At 29.1% G+C, this 21,015-nt stretch overlaps 1 pseudogene; it reads left to right on the forward strand.

The window, feature by feature from the left end:
- The first annotated feature begins 18,357 nt into the window (after positions 1–18,357).
- LOC139889753 (cyclin-L1-1-like) lies at positions 18,358–20,194 on the forward strand (annotated as a pseudogene).
- Positions 20,195–21,015: the final 821 nt, after the last annotated feature.

Consider the following 21,015-nt stretch of genomic DNA (forward strand, 5'->3'; position numbering starts at 1 on the left):
TAAAGAATAATCTCTAAAACATTAGAGATTACATAATCTTCGCGGAGTATTTCTCTAATGTAATCAATACTTCAATATTTATTCTTATAGATATTTCCTTAGTGAATTATGCTGATGCTCATAGAACTCTTGCTAACTTCACAAGATACGAATGTTGTTTTCCAGTAAGTTTCGAGTACGTTGAAGATGAAAGTGTAAAATCAAACATGTTATTGAATGATACACTTGGTTTATTATGAAACCGAATTCATTTAATTGAATCAAAGATTGTAGTTACGATGGTTAGGTTGTTAACGAAGGATGTACATCATAGCATATTAGTAATATGAATTTAACTAAGTAGTATCTACCCTTTTTCAATTCATATTCAATAGCTTAGTACGAAAGATTTTTATAGTTTCAGCATTCATATATATAATATATATATATATATATATATATATATATATATATATATATATATATATATATATATATAATTTCTTCAGAAGAATGAGTTAATACTTCATAACTCATTGATACAAAATACTCGTTGTTGATCAATGATGACGTCCACGACGATTCTTGAACTGACAGAACTTGTGATGTTATAGGTGCTGCTAGTGCTGATGATGCTGACAGTACTGACGGTGATGGTGGTGCTGACGATATTGTTGATGCTGATGATACTGCCGGTAACTGCTGGTGATGCTGCTAAAGCTTGTGGTATTGAGGCTTGCGATGTAGATGTTACTGGCGGTATTTGTTATGTTGCTGGTGCTGCTGATGGTGTTTGTAATCCTTGCACCATGTGTTCTAAAGCCACTACTCGGGCGCGAAGTTCGTTAATTTCTGCTAGTACACCGGGATGATTGGCGGTTGGAACGAGCGGATGAATAAGATTCGCAGTATGGGATAGTATATAATCATGACGAGATACTCTAGTAATGAGTGAGAAAATGGTGTCTCGAACAGGTTCGCCGGTAAGTGCTTCGGGTTCATCGCCAAGAGGGCAATGTGGTAGATGGAAGGGATCACCTTCTTCTTGTCTCCAATGGTTGAGTTGACTACGGACCCATCCCCAATTCATCCAAAATAGATGATGGGAAATTGGTTGATCCATTCCGGTGATGCTACTTTCGGAGCTCAGGTAGATATCCATATCGGAATAGCTGTCGGAATCTGAGGAATTCGAACTGGTTGAGGGATCCATCTAGTAGGATCAGGGAAAGAATTTTTGGTATGAAATAGATTGTAGAATTTAGATTTGGTATTCTTCAATTACATAATTTGCATATGTATATATAATACTAAAATTCTGTAAATTACGGAGAATCTTTGAAAAGATGTCAGTCAAAGTTCACAGTAATAGATGTGCTAAGATAAGAATCCGTCTATACACTATTATGCAATAAATGCAGGAAAACGCGTCTAGACTTAAGATGATAAGCAGGTAATTTCCTAAGGATGATAAGTAGATGATTTCCGACTAGAATTGATAAGCAAACTTTTTGACATGCAGACATGGTCGAAGTCCAGACTCACTAATGCATCTTAACAACTATCAGTTAGACACACTAATGCAAGACCTAGTTCGCTAAGACCACCGCTCTGATACCAACTGAAAGGACCCGTTCATATACATTATAAACGATTCACAATAGTTGATTACATCGCGAGGTATTTGACCTCTATATGATACGTTTTACAATCATTGCATTCGTTTTTAAAAGACAAACTTTCTTTACATCTAAAATTGACAGCATGCATACCATTTCATATTACATCCAACTATAATTGACTTAATATTAATCTTGATGAACTCAACGACTCAAATGCAACGTCTTTCAATGTATGTCATGAATGACTCCAAGTAATATCCTTAAAATGAGCTAATGCACAGCAGAAAATTTCTTTAATACCCTAGAATAAACATGCTTTAAAGTGTCAACCAAAAGGTTAGTGAGTTCACTAGTTTATCATAATCAACCATTTTCATAACAGTAATAGACCACAAGATTTCATACACATAAACGTTTTAATAAAAATATTCTAAGTGGTTGAGCACTTGGTAACCATACTTAACATTTAATCAACGTCGCATATTCCCTTTATTATGAAATCTCACTACACTGTACCAAGTGTAGTCACTGAAATGAAGTACTGTGTGTGATGACCCGGGAATTTCCGACTAAATTTAAACTTAATCTTATATAATTTAGACACGATAAGCAAAGTCTATTAAACTGAGTCTCATAATGTTTGAACAATTTTCATGAATTCAATTTGACCTTTGACTATTCCTGACGATTCACGAACAATTAATTGTAAATAAATATATCTATGTGTATATAAAAAATATAAATATATGTATATATATATAATAATAATAATGTGAAGTAATATATGATTAATTGTATGAACTAAGTTGTAAAATTATAAATGATATGATAATTAATTTGTTATTAAATTATACATATAACACAGGATGTTTGTACATATTTATCAGTAGGTGCATATTATAAAATATATAAAAGGGTATAAATATTCAATTATATATATTATATAACAATTATTAACCTATTACATAATTAATGAATTGTAATATTAATATATGAAATTATAATTTGAAATATGGTTATTATATTAATATTATTATTAATACTTCCATTAAAATAAATATTAAGACTAATGTCAATATCAATATCTGTAATACTAATATTATAAAAATTTTATTATATAAAAAGTTGTTACATATAATTTGTTACATTATTATTAGTATTATTTTTAGCAATACTATTATTATTATTATTATTACTAATACCATTATTATTCTTAAAGTTATTATTAATAAAAAAATGATACAATGTATTATTATTATCATTAATAATATAATTCTTATAATTTGTAGTATCATGATTGTGTATTATTGTAAATTATTATTATTATTTCTATTATTATTAATCTGTATTATAAATATAATTATTATTAAATCAGTATTATTATTACTAGAATATTTAATAATTATAATTATTTATATTAAAGAGATAAGGTTAGATATATTAGATATATATACGCATATATACAAATAGGTCTCAATCAGTTTTTTTTATTTTTTTCTCTGCTTTCTCTGCTCCCTCGTGTTTAACTGTTGAGCCAAAGGATTGATGAAATAATTAGATCTTCCACAATCTTTAACAATTACAAATTTCTAACAACCTTGCTGCTTTTAGATTATGAAAACAAATTTTTTTTTTTTAGAAACCAAACCAATTTTTTTTTTCTGTCCACGATCGATTAAATCAAGAACATGAATTCGACTCAATCATCAAAATTTGAGAATACAGAAGTGTTAGGAATCACGTACATAAACTATCTGTAAGTTTCCAGTTTTTAGTTCGTTCTAATCATGTTGAATTTTGGAGTCAAACTTTTAAAATTAAAAAGTCAACCATTGTTCTTGATCCAAATTCGAAATTTCTGTTATGAGTTGAGTTCAATTGATGATTCCATTAGTTTCTATGAAAGCTTTACCAACTAATTTGTGTTGTAACATTTGGCCAAAACAAGCTCAAAGTTAAAAATCATTTTTTTTTTCTTGGCAGCGACGGGCTGTACACATGTGTGTATATATATATATATATATATATATATATATATATATATATATATATATATATATATATATATATATATATATATATATTTTTTTTTTGTTGTTTCTATTAAATCAAACCTGGATGTTGATTGTTTATGAGTTGTTTGAGGTATCAAAGTCGTTGACATGATGCTTTGAATGAATTAGGATCGATTAATTTTTTTAAAGGAGTGAGGAAGAAGATGATATAGAGATACGGGATATATAGATTTAGGAGTAACACAAATCAGGAAAGGAATGGGACAGAGGAGTGGTCAGGATGTTGTGTCGGGTTACGAGAGGTCTCGGGTTCGAGTCCCGCTGGTGACATCTTTTATTTTTAAGCCATTTTGAGAGGTAGTTCTATCTTTAACTTATTATTATTATTATTTGTATCATTTTTATTTTTAATGTTTTTATGAATATTGTTATTGTTAAATATTGTTACTAGTACTAATTATTATAGTTATTATTATTATTATTATTATTATTATTATTATTATTATTATTATTATTATTATTATTATTATTATTATTATTATTATTATTACTAGCATGTATTAATTACCATTCATCATTATTATTAGTATAATTATGATTATAACTAGAAATATTGCTATTACTATTATTATTATTATTATGATTATTATTATCTTATTTATTAACTACTACTAGATGTGTTATCATTGTTATTATTACGTTAACATAAATACTATGATTAATATTATATTCATTTTGTTATTAAGTAACGCTATTAAGTGTTATTAGCGTTATTATTAGTATTACTAATATTAAAATATGTGTTACTATGATTAGAATTATTATTATTATTATTATGAAAATAATTCGAACAATCATTATTTTCAGTATTAGTATCACTTTTGTAATTACTTGTATTATTATTATTATTATTAAACAAATGTATTATTATTAACAATATCATTAGTTTTATTAATATTATCATTCTTAATTATGTTATTATTATTATTATTAGTAAATCATTAATATCATAACTATCATAAACAATAAAATTAATACTTTTACAAGTACTATTATTAATATCACTGTTACTATCACTAATAGGGATGTTATTAACATATGTATACTATTAATGTTATTATCATTATTTTTACTAATATTAACTTAGTATAATAAAACTATTGTTTTGATAAACAAATGAAATATATATATGAATATATATATATATATATATATATATATATATATATATATATTTAACACATATAACATAACAAAATTTAATATATTTTTTTTATATACAAAACGAACATATAAAACATATATATATTATTAACATAAAAATGATATAACTAATATAATTATATATATGTGTTCAATTACAACTATGAATATTAATAAATATACAAATGATATAGGTTCGTGAATCCGAGGCTAACCCTGCATTGTTCAATATCGTTATATGTATTTTTACTACAAAATACATTGGGTGAGTTTCATTATTCCCTTTTTATATACATTTTTGGGCTGAGAATACATGCAAATGCTTTATTAACTATTTTACAATATTTATATGCGTGAGTTTCATTATTCCCTTTTTATATACATTTTTGGGCTGAGAATACATGCAAATGCTTTATTAACTATTTTACAATATTTATATGCGTGAGTTTCATTATTCCCTTTTTATATACATTATTGGGCTGAGAATACATGCAAATGCTTTATTAACTATTTTACAATATTTATATGCGTGAGTTTCATTTACTCCTTTTTTTAAATGCTTTTGCAATCTATATTTTTGGGACTGAGAATACATGCGCTGCTTTTATAAATGCTTTACGAAATAGACACAAGTGATCGAAACTACATTCTATGGTTGGATTATTAAACCGAATATGCCCCTTTTTATGAAGTCTGGTAATCTAAGAATTAGGGAACAGATACCTTAATTGACGCGAACTCTAAAGATAGATCTATCGGGCCCAACAAGCCCCATCCAAAGTACCGGATGCTTTAGTACTTCGAAATTTATATCATGTCCGAAGGAGGATCCCGGAATGATGGGGATATTCTTATATACATATTGTGAATGTCGGTTACCAGGTGTTCAATCCATATGAATGATTTTTGTCTCTATGTATGGGACGTATGTTTATGAGAAATGGAAATATGAAATCTTGTGGTCTATTAAAATTATGAAATAATTATTTATGTTAAACTAATGAACTCACCAACCTTTTGGTTGACACTTTAAAGCATGTTTATTCTTAGGTACGACAGAAATCTTCCGCTGTGCAATTGCTCATTTTAAAGATATTATTTAGAGTCATTCATGACATATTTCAAAAGACGTTGCATTCGAGTCGTTGAATTCATCAAGATTATTGTTAAGTCAATTATAGTTAGATATATTATGAAATGGTATGCCTGCCATCAACTTTTGATATAATGAAAGATTGTCTTTTCAAAAACGAATGCAATGTTTGTAAAATGTATCATATAGAGGTCAAGTACCTCGCGATGTAATCAACTGTTGTGAATCGTTTATAATCGATGTGGACTTTGTCCGGATGGATTAGGATGGGTCCTTTCAGTTGGTATCAGAGTGGTAGTCTTAGTGAACCAGATCTTGCATTAGTGTGTCTAACTGATAGTCATTAGGATGCATTAGTAAGTCTGGACTTCGACCGTGTCTACATGTCAAAATTTTTGCTTATCATTCTGTCGGAAATCATCTGTTTATCATCCTTAGGAAATTACCTGCTTATCATTCTTAGTCTAGACACATCTTACTGCAATGATTGCATAAATAGTGTATAGGCAAAAATTCGTATCTTAGCGTATCTGCTAATTCATATCTTAGCATATCTGTTACTGTACACTTTGCCTGACAACTTCCGTAGATTCCTCCGTAACTTATAGGATATTAGTATTATATATGCATATGTAAATTATGTATTGCAGGGTACTAATCTACGTCCTATAATCTAATTCTTATCGAAAAATCCTTCATCTGATCGTACGAGATGAATCCCTCAACCAGTTCGAGTCTCTCAGATTCCGATAGCTATTCTGACATGGATATTCACCTAAGCTTCGAAAGCGGTGTCACCAGAATGAATCAATCAGTCAGCCATCCCCCAATTCATCTGATGGGTTCATAGTCTACTTAATCATTGGAGACAAGAATAAGGTGATCCTTTTCATCGACCGAATTCACCTCTTGGCGATGAACCTGAAGCACTTACCGATGAACCTATTCGAAACACCATTTTCTCTCTCATTTCTAAAGTATCTTGTCACGATTAAATACTATCTCAAATTCTAAACCTTATTCATCCGCTCGTTTCTATCAACAATCATCCCAGAGAAATGAGTCAACGAGCTTCGCGTTCGAGTTGTAGCTTTGGAACATATGGTGCAAAACGTACCAGCTTCAGCAACAGCACCAGCAACACCAATACCATCAACAATCCATGACTCAACATCTCATCCTATACCTCCTGTATAAACATCGTTCTACGTATTGTTCTACATCAATTATCTTCGTTCTTCATGGCGATTATGTAATCTCTAATGTTTTAGAGATTATGTATTCTAGTTCGAACGTTAAACCAAATGAGATTAATATTATATTATCTCATTAAATCCATAATTACATCTGAAGAAAATATATATATGTAAGTATATTTTCATAAAGATTGTAAATAAAAAATTCTTTTGTACAAAGTGTTAATGGTGAAAATATTTTAACGGGTAGGTAATACCCGAGGAATATTTAGATTTCACATTAATAAGTTACACTGTACATTCTTTGAATCTGATTCAATAGTCGTTTACTATCCTATTTACAACCACCGATATACGTATCCGTTCACCGCAGAATAACCATTTTCATTCAATTTTAAATTTGGATTTTGACCTATCAGAATCCAACAAGTGGCATAATGAAGAAAACATTTGATAAAATAAAATTTGTTAGAAACAGACTAATTAACTATGAAAAATTTTGTTAAGAATTCACGCTAACTGTTCCTAGCTAACTGATTACACTTTATTTATCGCAGTTTATTTATCGCAATTTAATTATCGCAATTTAATTTATCGTCATTTAATTTCTGTTATTTATTTTACGCACTTTAAATATCGGGACACGTAAACAAGGTTTTGACATATCATATCGACCCATCTATATATATTATTTGGAATAACCATAGACACTCTATATGCAGTAATGCGGGAGTAAGCTATACAGGGTTGAGATTGATTCTACAATAATATATATAGTTTGAGTTGTGATCGAGTCTGAGACATGTACACGGGTCACGATACATATTAATTAATTCGAATATTATATAGTAAACTATATATGAATTATTATTTGTACACTGCTAACTGTGGACTATCAACTGAGGACTATCAACATTGGACAATTAAAATGAATTAAAATATTGACTACAACATATGAAACTCAACAATTCTTCAAGTTTGCCACTTGATTTCGTCTTAAACATCATTTGTATCTTCACGATTACATTCTGTGTTCAAACCTTTCATGATTCTTGAAAACACCTCAATCGAGAGGATGAACCAACCGAACTTCATCTACGGGAGGAAAGATTTGGGCATATAGTTATGCACTTGAAAACACTCGAAACCTGAGTAAACGTTTAACACGTATCTGTGTTAGCTTATTTGGCATTGTTATTTTCGAAAATAACAATGCAAATCCTTTTCAAAGCAGCCAATTTTATCACAGCTTCAACAAATCAACTGCAACTTCCATTCGAATTAGCCTTATTATAACCTCGATATATAAGTTTGCATGTCGTCATCGTTACCGGAGAACCGTTTATATTTCACCACATTAGCAGTAAAATTACCAGCAACTTCAATGAATTTGGACTTTCCAAAAAATCATTATATTCATTGAAACCCCATCTTGTATTCATCTATACCCTGTAACAATAATTGACATACCAATTACCGGGAATCAGCAATCAGTATTTCGAATCTCGTAGCATTTCTACATCAATAGTTATGTGTATACATATAACAATTATCTCCTAGGATTACGATCTTCAATTCTGAAATTTTGAAAAGGCACCCAGTTTACGAATCGATACTCTGAATGTTGGAAAAGCTCAGAAACGTTGGAACTGGAAAACGGATAAAGTTAACCATGAAGGAGACCAAGGACAAATACAAGGACCATACCCTATATTCAAAGAATTCATATAATTCTGGATCCGTTGAAATCTTTAGAGAATATCTTGCTCCGAAGTCATGCTAAAATCTTGCGGAAAATCTTCCTCCATTAACCATCGAACTTAGAAATTTCAAAATATCATCATCAATATCTTCGATATTTCTGAGGATATTTTCATAAATATTCTCGTCCGAAATTATATACCTCTTCGTGCTTCCTGTGTATCATTATATTGGAAACATTCAATAGAAAATTTAGTACCGAAAAGCAGATTATGCGAAACTATGAAGAAAGCCGTGGACAAATCACAAAGAATAAGTTTGACTTCAAAGAATTCAAATGATTCAATGTCTGCTAAAGTCTTTAGTGAATATCTTACTCCTTACTCTAAACCCTTGCAGACAATAGTTTCTATCATCCTCTGATCTTAGATATTCCGAGATATTATCGTATCTTTCATTATAAATATCCTCCATATTTCTGGAGATATTTTTATAACTATTCTTATCTGAAATCATTAATCTCTTCGTGCTATCAGTATTACATCATATAGAAACTGTTAGTTTCTATATTCTGTAAACTTTCGAGCTTAAAATATGAATGTTATTGAAGTAATGTTGGGAATTGATGCATGAGTTAGTATAATATAATGACACTTGATCAACGTGATTATATTACAGTAAGTCATGCTGAGTTTCTAATGGGACGTGATGATTCACAGATCATAACGTCATCATGTGCCATGTTACATAACTCTGTCATTCTGCTTAACTTCTGAACATATCAAGAAAGTATATTCTTGATAGTTCTATTCTCAGTGAATCTGGTAATTTGACAAGTTAAATCGTGCTATTACGTTCCTTATTATTTAGAACATTAATAATGTTCATTCTGAAACTTTTATCTGCGAATTCTGGACCATTACAAGAGATGCCAAATCGCCAGAAGAAGAAACGAAGGGACAAAGCTCTGAAATAGAAATTGGAGTATAAATCGCAGCAAATAGGAGGGAGTATTAACTGTGGATGACAATGATTATAGGAAACAGAAAGGGGGACATTGAAATATAAGGAGAGATATAGAGCCCGATAACAACGCATAAATTACAAACCGTGTATATCAATGTTTATTGCAACATAAAGATACGGGAGAATTAAAAGCACTATAACCCCAAGAGCAAAGTAGAAGTAAGCAGATTCCTCGGGTGGAAGTTGGAAAAAGAGAATGATTGTTACGATAGTAAGGATAAGGACAAGGATTAGAACTGGATTAAGCATTTTCACAATCTTTTGGATGTATGAACTAAGGAAGAGAGTATGGGAATGGTGAGAATAATGGAACGGAAGAGCTTAATTTATAATGGAAATATTAGACAGAGTAATCGAGGCAGATCACCATATTTAATTATAGAGATCTTAATTTCCTTACTCGCCGAAGAATCAAATCTTTTAGATTTCGAAGATTTTTTCTAAATCCCTTGAATTCCGGAATTCAACCAAAGCAACATCAAAAGTTAAAACGAAACTTCATTTATTCATTTCACTCTTTTGTGATAGTTTCATTCGTGCTCTTTGAATAATCGAATTATTTTATCTGTATTATTCAATAATGATAAAACTCTATTTATCAACTCATATTCGGCAGGAAAACAATTTTATTGTTAACCATGACCACCTCACTCAAATTTCGGGACGAAATTTCTTTAACGGGTAGGTACTGTGATGACCCTGGAATTTCCGACTAAATTTAAACTTAATCTTATATAATTTAGACACGATAAGCAAAGTCTATTAAACTGAGTCTCATAATGTTTGAACTATTTTTATGAATTCAATTTGACCTTTGACTATTCCTGACGATTCATGAACAATTAATTGTAAATAAATATATCTATGTGTATATAAAAAATATAAATATGTATATATATATATATATATATATATATATATATAATAATAATAATAATAATAATGTGAAGTAATATATGATTAATTGTATGAACTAAATTGTAAAATTATAAATGATATGATAATTAAGTTGTTATTAAATTATACATATAACACAGGATGTTTGTACATATTTATCAGTAGGTGTATATTATAAAATATATAAAAGGGTATAAATATTCAATTATATATATTATATAACAATTATTAACCTATTACATAATTAATGATTTGTAATATTAATATATGAAATTATAATTTGAAATATGGTTATTATATTAATATTATTATTAATACTTCCATTAAAATAAATATTAAGACTAATGTCAATATCAATATCTGTAATACTAATATTATAAAAATTTTATTATATAAAAAGTTGTTACATGTAATTTGTTACATTATTATTAGTATTATTTTTAGCAATACTATTATTATTATTATTACTAATACCATTATTATTCTTAAAGTTATTATTAATAAAAAAATGATACAATGTATTATTATTATCATTAATAATATAATTCTTATAATTTGTAGTATCATGATTGTGTATTATTGAAAATTATTATTATTATTTCTATTATTATTAAAGAGATAAGGTTAGATATATTAGATATATATACGCATATGTACAGATAGGTCTCAATCAGATTTTTTTTTGTTTTTTTTCTCTGCTTTCTCTGCTCCCTCGTGTTTAACTGTCGAGCCAAAGGATTGATGAAATAATTAGATCTTCCACAATCTTTAACAATTACAAATTTCTAACAACCTTGCTGCTTTTAGATTATGAAAACAAAATTTTTTTTTTTTTTAGAAACCAAACCCATTTTTTTTTCTGTCCACGATCGATTAAATCAAGAACATGAATTCGACTCAATCATCAAAATTTGAGAATACAGAAGTGTTAGGAATCACGTACATAAGCTATCTGTAAGTTTCCAGTTTTTAATTCGTTCTAATCATGTTGAATTTTGGAGTCAAACTTTTAAAATTAAAAAGTCAACCATTGTTCTTGATCTAAATTCAAAATTTCTGTTATGAGTTGAGTTCAATTAATTATTCCATTAGTTTCTATGAAAGCTTTACCAACTAATTTGTGTTGTAACATTTGGCCAAAACAAGCTCAAAGTTAAAAATCATTTTTTTTCTTGGCAGCGACGAGCTGTACACATGTATATATATATATATTTTTTTGTTGTTTCTATTAAATCAAACCTGGATGTTGATTGTTTATGAGTTGTTTGAGGTATCAAAGTCGTTGACTTGATGATTTGAATGAATTAGGATCGATTAATTTTTTTAAAGGAGTGAGGAAGAAGATGATATAGAGATACGGGATATATAGATTTAGGAGTAACACAAATCAGGAAAGGAATGGGACGGAGGAGTGGTCAGGATGTTGTGTCGGGTTACGAGAGGTCTCGGGTTCGAGTCCCTCTGGTGACATCTTTTATTTTTCAGCCATTTTGAGAGGTAGTTCTATCTTTAACTTATTATTATTATTATTTGTATCATTTTTATTTTTAATGTTTTTATGAATATTGTTATTGTTAAATATTGTTACTAGTACTAATTATTATAGTTGTTGTTGTTATTGTTATTATTATTATTATTATTATTATTATTATTATTATTATTATTATTATTATTATTATTATTATTATTATTACTAGTATGTATTAATTACCATTCATCATTATTATTAGTATAATTATGATTATAACTAGAAATATTGCTATTACTATTATTATTATTATGATTATTATTATCTTATTTATTAACTACTACTAGATGTGTTATCATTGTTATTATTACGTTAACATAAATACTATGATTAATATTATATTCATTTTGTTATTAAGTAACGCTATTAAGTGTTATTAGCGTTATTATTAGTATTACTAATATTAAAATATGTATTACTATGATTAGAATTATTATTATTGTTATTATGAAAATAATTCGAACAATCATTATTTTCCGTATTAGTATCACTTTTGTAATTACTTGTATTATTATTATTATTATTATTATTATTATTATTATTATTATTATTATTAAACAAATGTATTATTATTAACAATATCATTAGTTTTATTAATATTATCATTCATAATTATGTTATTATTATTATTATTATTATTAGTAAATCATTAATATCATAACTATCATAAACAATAAAATTAATACTTTTACAAGTACTATTATTAATATCACTGTTACTATCACTAATAGGGTTGTTATTAACATATGTATACTATTAATGTTATTATCATTATTTTTACTAATATTAACTTAGTATAATAAAACTACTGTTTTGATAAACAAATGAAATACATATATAAATATATATATATTTATATTTAACACATATAACATAACAAAATTTAATATTTTTTTTATATACAAAATGAACATATAAAACATATATATATTATTAACATAAAAATGATATAACTAATACAATTATATATATGTGTTCAACTACAACTATGAATATTAATAAATACACAAATGATATAGGTTCGTGAATCCGAGGCCAACCCTGCATTGTTCAATATCGTTATATGTATTTTTACTACAAAATACATTGGGTGAGTTTCATTATTCCCTTTTTATATACATTTTTGGGCTGAGAATACATGCAAATGCTTTATTAACTATTTTACAATATTTATATGCGTAAGTTTCATTATTCTCTTTTTATATATATTTTTGGGCTGAGAATACATGCAAATGCTTTATTAACTATTTTACAATATTAATATGCATGAGTTTCATTATTCCCTTTTTATATACATTTTTTGGCTGAGAATACATGCAAATGCTTTATTAACTATTTTACAATATTTATATGCGTGAGTTTCATTTACTCCTTTTTTTAAATGCTTTTGCAATCTATATTTTTGAGACTGAGAATACATGCGCTGCTTTTATAAATACTTTACGAAATAGACACAAGTGATTTAAACTACATTCTATGGTTGGATTATTAAACAGAATATGCCCCTTTTTATGAAGTCTGGTAATCTAAGAATTAGGGAACAGACACCCTAATTGACGCGAACTCTAAAGATAGATCTATCGGGCCCAACAAGCCCCATCCAAAGTACCGGATGCTTTAGTACTTCGAAATTTATATCATGTCCGAAGGAGGATCCCGGAATGATGGGGATATTCTTATATATATATTGTGAATGTCGGTTACCAGGTGTTCAATCTATATGAATGATTTTTGTCTCTATGTATGGGACGTATGTTTATGAGAAATGGAAATATGAAATCTTGTGGTCTATTAAAATTATGAAATGATTATTTATGTTAAACTAATGAACTCACCAACTTTTTGGTTGACACTTTAAAGCATGTTTATTCTCAGGTACGACAGAAATCTTTCGCTGTGCAATTGCTCATTTTAAAGATATTATTTAGAGTCATTCATGACATATTTCAAAAGACGATGCATTCGAGTCATTGAATTCATCAAGATTATTGTTAAGTCAATTATAGTTAGATATATTATGAAATGGTATGCCTGCCGTCAACTTTTGATATAATGAAAGATTGTCTTTTCAAAAACGAATGCAATGTTTGTAAAATGTATCATATAGAGGTCAAGTACCTCGCGATGTAATCAACTGTTGTGAATCATTTATAATCGATGTGGACTTTGTCCGGATGGATTAGGACGGGTCCTTTCACTGTGCAACCGTTGAATACTGGTCTTCCAGTCCGGTTGGGGTTGTCAGACCCGATAGATCTATCAACATGATTCGCGTTTACAATACCGCATGTAAATGGTAGTTACCAAGCTATTAGGGAAAAATATGCAAAGTGGTACAACTCAACGTAGAATATGTTTTTAGTACTTGTGTCCATTTCGTAAAACAGTTATAAAACAGTGCATGTATTCTCAGCCCAAAAATATATATAAAAAGGGAGTAATGAAACTCACAATATTGTATTTCGTAGCAATTATGTATATGACAGCACTGAACAAGTGCAGGGTTTGTCTCGGATTCACGAACCTATATTAAGTATATATATTTATATGTTGGTCAAAATCTGTCTAACAATTTAGGTCAAGTCGTAGTGTATCACAATCCTAATGCTCGAGACCGACATGCAAAAATCAACAAAAGTCAACTTGACCCAAAATGACTTCCAAAATCTATACATGTTTATTATATAACTTATATATAGTCGTTTTATATATTTAAATATATTTATCAGATCTTATTATACTAAATAATACAAGTCAATTATTAATAAATAAAAATTTATATTTAAATTCATATATGATAAAAATATACTTTTATATATCTCAAGTAATAAAATTTATAAAATTCACTTAATATCATAAAAATATAGTGGTATGTATTATTAATGTAATTATATTACGTGTGGTAAAAATATCTTTGTACGCATATTTATTTGATAAAATAATATTGATAATAATAATAATGATAAAAATAATAAAATGATAGTTTCAATAAAAATATTAATTTTTATTAATAAAGATAATTTTAGTAATAACATCATCTGATAACAATTATAATAATTGTTTTAATAATAATATTAAAATTAATAATAATTCAGTTGACCATATCTTTTAATCTGTTCATCGAACCCACACGATTTCTAAATGAAAAGTTATTAATTTTTCTTTAGCTTTTCAACGACATGCATATCATATACCTTATCTCAGTAGCATATGTATCAAATTCGTGATTTATCATAAACTATTTGACGACGAAACTAAGCATACAAACATGCATAATCATATATACTCGAGCACTAGTCAGGGATACGCTATTAATATATAAAAGATAAGATATGAATGCTCACGTATCAATATTGTGATTCAATATTGCAGGAAAGTACGTAGACGCAACGAAAATGATAAACGTTAGGTTGACCTCACGAGCAATACCCTCGAACAATACCCATAACCTCCATAGCTATAACCCATAATTTCCTTAGCTCTATCCCGTTTGAAAACTTATTTTGAAATCGTCTGAATATAACTCCGTCGTAGTATTTTATGTATACTAATAATATCTTGAAATAATACTAAGTAAATATATATATGTAATTCGATTGAGAGAGTTTAGAGAAATATATTTTCCAATTTCTATAAAATAATGAAACCTATTGAATTCTATTTATAATAGATTTTTGAATTATTAAAGTGAATTATTAAAGTATGAATTATTAAAGTAAATTATTAAAGTACGAATTATTAAAGTGAATTATTAAAGTGAATTATTAAAGTTAAAGTAAAGTAAAAGTAAAGTAAAAGTAAAGTAAAGGTAAAGTTAAAGTATAGTAAAAGTATAAAACTATGTACATATTATACGCGTATAAATATATTTAATATTAATTTAAATCGTTATATCATAAAACATTTTAGAAAAGTAGAATTATATATATTCATAATAGGTTTCAAGTTTTTAAATTACAGTCTGTTGGTGAAGCATGTGATAAAGTCCAAATGTTTAATAAACGTATGAAATCGTCTTAATGAAAAATATCGAGTTACTTAACTTGTCGATATCCAACATCTAAGTTATTTACACTCCACGTTCTTACTTATAGATCACTTTACCATTTTCCGAATATTGTTAAAAAGAATAGATTTCTTAAATCACAGTGGACCTCATTACATTGGCCTGTAATCATATCATAATGTATCTGATAATTCAATCATTTGATATTATCTCTTAATTCTGTCGATAAATATATCGAAACAAATACGTTCATGTAAAGTATCATATATCTAATACTTTGTTAATGTTTTCAGTTAATATTATATATTATATATACATATCTATATACACATAATTGTTCGTGAATCATCGAACACGGTCAAAGGGTAATTGATTACATGAATGTAGTTCCAAACTTTTTGAGATTCAACATTACAAATTCTGCTTATCGTGTCGAAAACATATAAAGGTTAGGTTTAAATTTGGTCGGAAATTTCCGGGTCGTCACATTTATACACGGCTATATATATATATATTAAACCGATGTCCAATGAAAGTCGTCGAAAATAAGACTCCGATAGAGGCATGGAGTGGAAGGAAACCGTCGGCGAAACATCTGTGAGTATTTGGGTGTATCTGCTACATCCATATTCCAAAGAAGAAACGTCACAAGCTCCAAGAAAAATCAGAGAAAGGAATATTTTTGGGATATAGCACACAATCTAAAGGCTACCGAGTCTATAATCTAAAGACCAATAAAACCGTGATCAGTCGAGACGTGGAGTTTGACGAAGACGCTTCATGGAATTGGGAGAAAGACAAAGTTCAAAAACAAATATATCTGCCAAGGATATCTATGGAAACTACAGCCCAACAACCACTACAAGTTGAGCATTCTGAACAACAAGAAAGTACCGGAGAAAAAACAACACATGGGAGTTAGTTGATCCTCCTGAAAATAAAGAAATCATTGGAGTTAAGTGGGTTTACAAAACAAAGCTCAACCCTGATGGTTCTATACAAAAACACAAAGCAAGGCTAGTACCTAAAGGCTATTCATAACACCATGGAGTCTACTACAACGAAACTTTCACACCCGTAGCACGACTAGATACTATAAGAGCACTTGTGGCATTAGCAGCTCAACGAAGGTGGAAGATTCATCAATTAGATGTGAAATCAGCCTTTCTAAATGGGTTTCTAGAAGAAGAAATATACGTGGAGCAACCACAAGGGTTCATTCAAAAAGGAAAAGAAGATCAAGTCCTAAAGCTAAAGAAAGCTTTATACGGACTTAAACAAGCACCACGTGCTTGGTATAGCCGCATTGACAGCTACTTCACAAATTCAGGATTCAAGAGGAGTCAAAGTGAGCCCACACTCTACATTAAAACCCAAGGTAACTCTGACACTCTCATTATTTCCTTGTATGTCGATGATCTTATATATACAGGAAACAACGAGAGAATGATACAAGAGTTTAAACAAGATATGATGAAAACGTTCGAGATGAGCGACCTTGGATTGATGCACTATTTTCTTGGCATCGAAATCAGTCAAGAAAATGAAGGCATCTTCATATGCCAAAAGAAATACACGGAAAATCTTCTGAAAAAGTTTAAACTATACGGTTGTAAAACTGTAGCCACGCCACTAGTTGCAAATGAGAAGATAAGAAAAGAAGATGGATCGGAGAAAGCAGACGCTTCAAGATTCAGAAGTCTCATTGGAAGTCTACTATACCTAACAGCTACATGACCAGATATCATGTACGCAACCAGTCTACTATCCAGGTACATGCAAAACCCTACTCAAATACATTACGGAGCTTCTAAAAGAATACTAAGATACTTGCAAGGTACCATGGACTATGGAATATGGTACAAGCCCACTATAGATTCGAAGCTTCATGGATACACAGATAGTGATTGGGCCGGATCGGTGGATGACATGAGAAGTACTTCAGGATACGCATTCACACTTGGATCTGGTGTATTCTCTTGGGCATCAAAGAAACAAGAAACAGTAGCACAATCGTCAGCCGAAGCCGAGTACGTCGCAGCCGCTAACTCAGCTAATCAAGCTATATGACTAAGAAGAATACTTGAAGATATGGGCGAAAAACAAAATGAAGCTACTCAAATATTCTGCGACAACAAGTCTGCAATTGCGATGTCTAAGAATCCTGTGTTTTATGGTAGAACAAAACACATTGATATTAAATATCACTTTCTACGAGAAGTTTCAGCCAGGAAAGATATTGAATTACAATACTACAAGACAGAAGAACAAGTTGCAGATATTTTCACTAAAGCACTACCAAGACCCAAGTTCGAGTTCCTACGTAACATGCTCGGAGTAACGTCGAAATACATTAAGGAGGAGTGTTAAAATATATTAATGTATTTCAAGTAGAATCTAGAATTGACTACAACTATAAGATATTAATTAAAAGATATTTAGTATGCATATACTAGAAGAGAGGCCATGGTTAAATTAGTCAAAAAATCAGAGTTTACTAGAAGATATACAACCGACATATGTAGTCTATAAATATAGACTTGTTGCTCTGCAATCGATGTACACAACAAAAACTAAATTCAATCAATAAAGCTTAATAAGTCTTCTACTTTTACAATATAAAATTCTTCTTTTAAAAGGTCCTCTCATAAAGTTCAACAACTACTCATTACTAGTGCACTAAATTTAAATTAATTAATATTTATACGTAAAATAACACTTTTAAATAAACTAAATCTTACAAATATATACACCAGAAATGCTAACATGTTTAAAAGATTTTTTTGACTTGAAGAATCCCAGTAGTATACACCTATACATGGTGAGCCTAGAACGCTAACGTTGTTTAAAATTTTCGTTAAATATGATCATGTGCAGTGCATATGAGGGTAAATGGTCACTTCAAATAATCATTACATTTTCTTTATTATTCTACCACATGCTATACCACTTCTAACATCACCATCCTCATCTTTATCTCACTTCCACCATTAGAACGCATCACCATCCCCAACCAAAGTCAATAAATATGTCATCTATTAATTTCCAAGATCAATAAATATATGTGTTCATTGCTTAAAAACTACATAACATTAGCAATATTAAAACCCATCTTTGTAGTCTTTCACCAATTTTGGTAGATGCACCTATATTATCAATGTTTTTCATAGAATGGAATGTAGAAGGGAGAATCTACCTATTGAGCATTTGGATGCATTTTTAAAGGTATATATAATCAATTTTTATGAGCATATTATACTATTGATAATATAGGTATGGAAGTCTTTTTAGTTGAAGTCCGGCTTTGTTTCAATCTAAAAGACCACTTGGTTCCACCTTGTTACAGAAATATTCAGAATTAAAGATGGATTTAATCAAATCCGAACGCCATTTATTGAAAGAGATGGGTTTGATCTACCATGTTGAACATCCTCATAAATTCATATCAAATTATCTTGCTACCCTTGAGACACCATTCGCGTTGAGACAAGAAGCTTGAAATCTTGCAAATATAGGTAAGAAATTTTTTTTAGTTTGACCTTAGAAGTCAAATTATCCATTATCTTCTTTTAGACAAGAAACATTCTGTATTATGTTTATTGTGCTCATCAACTATATCTTTGATTCGATCAGTTTGCACACGACTTTATGTGTGTGGTTCAAGAGTGCAGTTGTGGCTTGCGGAGTTGTATATGCTGCTGCTCGAAGATTGAATGTTCCCCTGACCCCTGCTTGAAAACCCGCCATCTGGAAAGCATTTGATGGTGACAAAATGGGTATGGATGAAGTTTGTAGAGTCTTGGCTCACTTATACACTTTACCAAAAGCAAAATATTTACCTGTAAGCAAAGAAGGTGGTTCGTTATCAATGTCTTGTAGGATTAATGTGCAAGGTATAACATATAACTATATGGCCAACTTCATTTGAGCCTTCGGGGTCACATACATATACACCGAGACGTCAAATAAAATATATACATGATGTATGTATATTACTCAAGTAACAAAATAATAAATCGAAATTAATTCATTTACTATTCATATGAATAGTAAATGAAACGAAATTAATTAATTTACTATTCACATGAAAGTGACATGATAGAAATTATTAATTATAAGTTACATAACATACCCCTAAAGTATTTGAGAAATACGACTTTTTAAAACCAAATCAAACAAAATATGATATTATAGACAAAGAAATCGAAAACAATATATTCTTTTGATTTTCTTTTTGCTACCAAACAAACGGAGTATATCATATTTTCATATATATATGATCGTTGGGTTATGAGATCAGTAAGTGAGAAGAGAGAAAAATAACATATTTGTTTTGCTTTCCTTTGATAAATCTCAACATACACATACGGAGTATTATCGATTAATGTATTAATATAATTGGATTATATTAATACGATATTTGAGTTTGGACTAGCATCCATTGATGGTCGTTTGAAGTGTAGTGTGGACTATCCAAAGAGACGGTCATACGTTTGATCGTAAGTTTCTCTCCGTCTCATCAATTTCTCCAAGAAAGGTATATCGTTAACTCCTCTTTTATTTTTATATTCATGACAATTATTATGGTGTAACTGGATCATTGAGAAAGATTAATCGTGTGCATGTTTCATTAAATAAATGAAAATTTAATCTTGTTAAATTTTGTTCATAAAATTATAAAAGATTATTATTTTAACTATCCGCTGCGTTAATCTGAATTGATAAAAGTACACACGATTTTCCAACAGT

The sequence above is a fragment of the Rutidosis leptorrhynchoides genome, chromosome 2, assembly GCF_046630445.1.
Source record: "Rutidosis leptorrhynchoides isolate AG116_Rl617_1_P2 chromosome 2, CSIRO_AGI_Rlap_v1, whole genome shotgun sequence".
Classification (NCBI taxonomy): domain Eukaryota; kingdom Viridiplantae; phylum Streptophyta; class Magnoliopsida; order Asterales; family Asteraceae; genus Rutidosis; species Rutidosis leptorrhynchoides.